The following is a 6,777-nucleotide window of genomic DNA, read 5'->3' as shown; positions in this document are numbered from 1 at the left end:
CAATTCCAGGTGAAGATTTAAAGAAGTCAGCCACTTTAACATGCTTGTGTATCTCAGTGCAACTCCCCAACTCAGTGCAGGTTGTTCCTTATGTAACATGGGGGGGGTGTTATTACATGTATTAGGTAAACACACTGCTGCAAATGTTATGATCTTCTACATATTAGTTAAAAAGTGTTTAACGGACAGGACGTGTGCTATGTGGAAGGTTAAACAGGTGGCCGTGCTGGTGCGTAAACTGTTTGTGTCTCTGCTGTGGTTTGGAATTGCAGCTTTGACCAATTCAAGGTGAGAGTGCAAACATTTGGTAAAGAGGCAATCTAATGGGAAGCTGTAAAGGCCTTACTGGATCTGATTGCAATCATCACTTATGAACCAATGGGAGTGTGTGGTGGTGTTTGTATCTGCAATGACCTTTCCTTCTGCCTGTATTTTGGCTTTTCTTCACGCATTGCTGCATGCGGGACGTTTATGGCCGTCAGCAAACACCGTAAGGCCCCACGTGGGTGTGTAATCCCCAGCCAATAACAGTGCACAGCCCGTTCTCATTCCCAATACATGCTCTGTGACGTCCAATACTGAGGCACCCACAGGAGACTTCTGCGGGGTTTTTGTTTAGCCGACACATACACATGCAGCGACCGAATGACGCTCTTCATTTACACAAAATCCAGCAATGCAAATGCTCACCAAAATTGTGCACATGCATCAGGACCAGTGGGATATTTCATGGATTTCTTGCATACATGTACCAGAAATGGCTCAATAGCACAACCCACAAATTTTCAAATTTCAAGCCCCTTCTTTAGACTCTTCAGGAAGTCAGCCATTTTGTATTTAATGTCCAGATTTAGTGTACTTCTCAACATTTTCAGACACTCCTTAGAGTGATTGAATCTGATCAACTTTTTTGTGAAATCTAAAGACATTTAATTGATTTTACTGTCTCTCGGTCAACCTATATAAATAGAAATACTCGGAATGTCATATTAACCTAGGATCTTTTTTCCTCCTTCACTAACTGACTGAAGTAAGTCATTAATTTGGGATTTCTGTTTTGTGAGTTCTAAGCAGAGCGAGTACAGTCATGCCATCTCATGCAGCTGGATCAATTGTCTATTAGGAGCAAAAAGTTGTAACGCAAATCTCCTAAATGGAAATTTTTAACAAACAGATGCAAAACAATGTTGCAGTTTGTGGGAAAACAATAGATACATTGAGTTCAACATATCCCAGACAGCGGCCATGATTAGATGGGAAGCCTTTAAGGCATTTACTAGAGGTCAAATTACAAACTACACAATCAGGAAAACAAAAGAAAAGGAAATAATTAGAGAACAGGGGGCTGTTTCACAAAATCAGAATTCATAAATCCAGGACAACCGATAAAGCGAGGCGGAGAATACGTATTGTACAAGTACTTTCCACAGAGTCAGCAGCAGCTTCTTGTGAAAGTAGGATAACAAGACACAAAAAAGAAACATCCACTGAAATGAAAAGCAAGAGAAATGGTGGCAGACCAACTGAATGTATAAGTAGCCTAAATATATATTTTACATATATCATAACTAAACTAACTCACCACTGGTCTGAATTGAAACCGCCATGATCATTCTAATCATCAAAGGATTGTGACGTGGTGATGAGGTGAGGACCCAAATGCGGAGAGAAGGAGGGAGGCAGGAGCAGGCAAACAAGGCTTTATTGCAGTTCTTTAACACAAAACAATCCACAAGAGACACAAAGTCCGAGGGACAATCCAAAATCCAAAAACAGACAGGGGGAAAATGCACCAAAAAAAAGGAAACTACACAGGGAAAAACTCACGGGGGGATCAGGAAGCGTAGATGCAGACATGTGGCACAGGCAGACTGAAAAAGAAGAATGATCCAACAAGAGGCAGAGGAAACACTGAGGTTAAATACACAAGGTAACGAGGTAATGGGGAACAGGTGACACATCAGGTGAATCACATTAGGGCGGGGCTGGACAATCAGACAAAGTGAAGCTAGACAAGACAAGACAAGACCAGGCAGGAAGCCGATTTCAAAATAAAACAGAAAGTGAAACACACAGACTCTTACCGGGGATAGGAGACAGGATCTGGTATACGGGACCGGGGAAAACACCGAGACACTCACGGGGAGGTAAAAACAGGAAAACAAACCCAACAAAAACCTCAAACCACAACAAGGTTTATTTAATTAGTCTATTAATCATGTTCACAAACGAACAGTTTTCCTTAAAAGTAAGTAGAAGATATTTCAAAATTCCAAAATTCAATCTCCAAACAGTTCCTATTTCTTGGAACTCAATAGAAAAAGATAACATGCAATGAGGCTGCAGTGAACTTAATCAGGCTCAAACGGAACTTTTATGATCAGGGAGTCTTGGTATTTTTTTTTTTTCTTTTGGTTTGCTTTGCCCTGTCAGTTTTCTGTTGGCTCCGCTCTGCCTGTCTTCCCTGTTTGTCCTCGCTTTTCCCCCCACCTGCCTTCACCAGCCAGCTGACTGCAAACACCTGACCTCCATCTACTCCTCACCTCTCCCGCCGTACGCACCTGCCGCCATCAACTCCAATCAAGCTCTGTATTCGAACCCCGGATCCACTCATCGTCTTCGCTTGATCGTTTCGGCCACATGGGTGACTCCAGCTCCAAGCTCTCCGTGACAACTTTACATTACTTACCTGAATCCGCTTGTTGTTATTTTTTGTTCTTGTTTGTGTTTGCTTCCCCTCAGTTCACCTTCCCCCTTCCTGTCGACTCCAGTCAGCTGGCTCCTCCTCCATCCAGCTTGTAGGAGCTAATCAGATGTATTAATAATGTCCTATATGCTTTGTCCTACGGGTTGCTAGTGTAACCGGGTTGAAATTGTATCTTTACTTTTACGGTTGAAATGTCACCAAATCCTGATGAATGTAGTTTTTTATCTGTTTAAGATGTGTTTTAATGCCTACATGTATGCCTGAATGTTGTGCTGTACTGTCATTTTAGGAGGTCGCAGGCCTTGTGCTGTCATTCATGTGCTTCTCTCAGTCCGCGCCAGACTAGCTGAGAGGAGGAAATCTATTACTTTGTCATCTTTAAACATTTATTTTGGTTGTTGGACGACGCAAACCTTGTTACATGCATGTATACATGTTAGTTTTAGGTTACAAACATGCAATGAATGTGTCAATTGAATATGAACCTTGCAAACCTTGTTTTTTGCAAGCTTTAAAGTAGACATGTTTCCACGTGCTAGTCTACAGGGTTCTCTGCACGGTTCTCTGCTAACAGGAGCTGCGTGGAGGAGACATGTGTTTACACTGGTTTTATTAAGCATGTAAAAGTAATTCATGTTGTCAAATACACTGAGCAGTCTATAATTTCTTTAATTCATTTCCACATTTTTGTTTAAAAGAATTTCTGCTGTTAATACTGTAAGTTTAGTCAGTCACGTCTGTGTGTGTGTAGTCTGCGTCAGACTAGCTGAGAGGAGGAGCTTGAGACTTGTGTGTAGGAGACTGCATGTTATAGAGTTGTGTGGTTTTTCTGTTTTGTACAGACAATTCCACTGTTCTGCCTTCATTAAAAGAGCAACCATCAGCTGGTCTGGGTCCTTCCTTCACTCAGAATATACAAGGGATAATGAACGTGAATCCAGCCTAATATGAAACTGTGAAAGACAAGGCATGGCCGTTACACTAGATCTAGACAAAAATTAGCAATGCTACAAAACTTGTTTGTGCTATGCTGCAAAACTTGTTGTTTGTGCTAGATGCTGAGCATTCGTCACTGCAGTGCAACGGTCATCAACTACAGGGCCATCATTTTTCAAGCAGATACTCTGGGGCCGGACTTTCAAATGAATTCATACCTAAAATGCCTATTCTAGTTTGAAATTTTCACTTTCTCATTGAATTAATGCTATTTTTTGTGTTTGCATTAGTGTGAGCAAAATACATTTCATCCGTAGTCCTCATGAAATTCTGGAAGAGATGCTGCAGAGATGTCCTGAAGACTGCCAGAACTTCATCAAGGCACAAATGTCGGAGGATGGGAAAAAGGGAAGAGGAAGTAGGTTGGACCAACATCTGAAAGACCTGGGGCCACAGATACAGATACAGGTGTGCTCATGAGTTTACATACCCATGGTTAAGTTGACTAAAAAGAGAAATACAAAATTCATCTTTTGGAAATTGATCTTAATGTCTTAATTGAAAAAAAGGAAAAATCCAACCTTTTAAGGACACCAATTTCTTTGTGAATGAATAATGTATTGTAAATAAAAAAATGTTCTTCCTTAAAATACAGGGGGCATAGGTATACACCCCCCTGTGTTAAATCCCCATAGAGGCAGGCAGATTTTTATTATTAAAGGCCAGTTATTTCATGGATCAGTATACTATGCACCCTAATAAAGTTCCCTTGGCCTTTAGAATTAAATACCCCCCCCCATATCATCACATACCCTTCACCATACATAGAGATTGGCATGGTTTTATTTCAGTTAGACTAATAGCTGCTTTGCTTTGCATTGAGAGATGATTTTATGGAAAGTTCCCCATGCCATCTCTATGTATGGTGAAGGGTGTGTGATGATGGGGGGGGGGTATTTTAATTCCAAAGGCCAAGGGAACTTTATCAGGATGCATAGTATCCTGATCCATGAAATAACTGGCCTTCAATAATAAAAATGTGCCTGCCTCGGGTGTATACTTATGGTCCCTGTATTTTAAGGAAGAACATTTATTTATTTACAATACATTATTCATTCACAAAGAAAATTGGTGTCCTTAAAAGGATGGATTGTTCCTTTTTTTTTAATTAAGATATTAAGATCAAATTCCATCAAATTTTTAGTCAACTTAAGCATTACCCGGTTTAACAATTTTAAAATGTACATAAAACTGTTAATTTAACTAGATTATTCCAACAGCCAGGCTTCCTGCAAGGAATCATTCCCCAAATCGCAGCGATTGCCTCCACCAGGACCCCCCTCCGCGGAAAGAATGTGCCCTCTAGTTTTAGATGAGATGGCCATCAAGAGGCAATTCAACTACGACAAGAGAAATGATGCGATTTATGGCGGATCTCCCTCAGGCCATGCTGCAAAGCAGGCAATGGTCACTTTGGGGAAGGGGAAACAACAACAATACTTTGTTGGTTTCAAGACCAACAACATTTATTTTATTTTTTGCTGTATATTAAAAACATTTACCAAAATGGTTGGTTTAACAGGCCATGGGTTATTTCTTCTCCCCCAGTTCCTTGCCAGCCATGAATATTGCCAGCATCATTAGGGATGCCATTCGGAACCTAGAACATATGGGGCTGACAGTAGCTAAGTTTTCCATCCACTTGTCAATCAAATTATCTGAAGTTTGGCAAAAAAGTGAAAGTGGGTTTCCATCCAATGGCTTTAAAGCCAATAAAAACCTATGCAAAATGACGTCACATGCTGTTTTGTGATAAAATTGGTACAGAAAATTGATTTTGGACATTTGAAGGTGTTTCTGTTCCTTTTCGCACTGAACAGCACAACATTCAAGCCCTGTAATAGTAATAGTGCTGACGTGCCAATTGATAGCAACATATCAAGCTATAATAGAAAACAACGATGCTATCAACACATCGCTGTGACGATGCAACATGCCTTTCAATGCCCTCTTTTTTGAGACATGTCTCGCTGTTTGAGCGCCTTCCATTGACTCCGCAGGACGTCCCACGACTTGTCCTAACCTTTGTCGGCCATTTCCTTCATGAGTTCCTGATAAATTAAATTCAAAAAGTCTCTCGTCTCCTCGTCCGTCCACCTCCGTCTGTCTTTGTTGACGCCCGCCATGTGTGCAGACAGAGAGAAAACACTGGACGGAAATGAACTAAAACTTCTTCTTCTTCATTCTGTGGCGAGTTGCAACCATACAATGACCTGAAACTTAATCGGAATTAATTATTTTCTCGGCAAATAACGTTTCCATCAGCGTTTATCGCAAAAGCTGTACATCGATCAGGGGAAAATCCGATGAGACCGAATGTATTCCTTTAAGTCGATATTCGTGAAATTCCATTGAATTTTTCTGTTTCCAGAAGGCATTTTTCATTCGGACATTGCTTAAGTTCACTTAAAAATACAGTACGTGAGGATGGAAACATAGCTACTATGTGAGACAGACACAGACAGACAGACAGAGAGAGACATGGAGAATTGTAGCAGAGAGTGTCAACAGGAACACGGAGGCAGCAGGTGACTCCAACCACAGATCCAGATCCAGAAACACCTGCAGGAAGCGATAGGAGGAGAGAGCAGAGGGGCGAGACAGCACAAGACTCCGAGAAAGGGAAGAAGTTGAGTTAGTAACATATATTAATGGAATGAGGTTGCATACAGATGGAGAGAAGGAGGAAGAGTGAGTTGCTCAGTGCATCATGGGAAGTCCCCCAGTGTTCTAGGCCTATAGCAGCGTAACTAAGGGATGGTTCAAGACTCTCCTGAGCCAGCCCTAACTCTAAGCCCTATCAAAGAGGAAAGTCTTAAGCCTACTCTTAACTGTGGAGACGATGTCTGCGTCCCGAACCCAAACTGGATTCGGGATCCACAGAAGAGGAGCCTGATAGCTGAACGCTCTGGCTCCCGTTCTACTTTTAGAGACTCTAGGAACCACCAGTAACCCGGCACTCTGGGAGCGCAGTGTCTGGTGGGGTAGTAAGGTACTATGAGCTCTTTAAGATAAGATGGTGCGTGACCATACAGAGTTTTGTAGGTGAGAAGAAGGATTTTAAATTCTATTCT

The sequence above is a fragment of the Etheostoma spectabile genome, chromosome 21, assembly GCF_008692095.1.
Source record: "Etheostoma spectabile isolate EspeVRDwgs_2016 chromosome 21, UIUC_Espe_1.0, whole genome shotgun sequence".
Lineage (NCBI taxonomy): Eukaryota > Metazoa > Chordata > Actinopteri > Perciformes > Percidae > Etheostoma > Etheostoma spectabile.
This window is presented reverse-complemented; position numbering follows the sequence as displayed.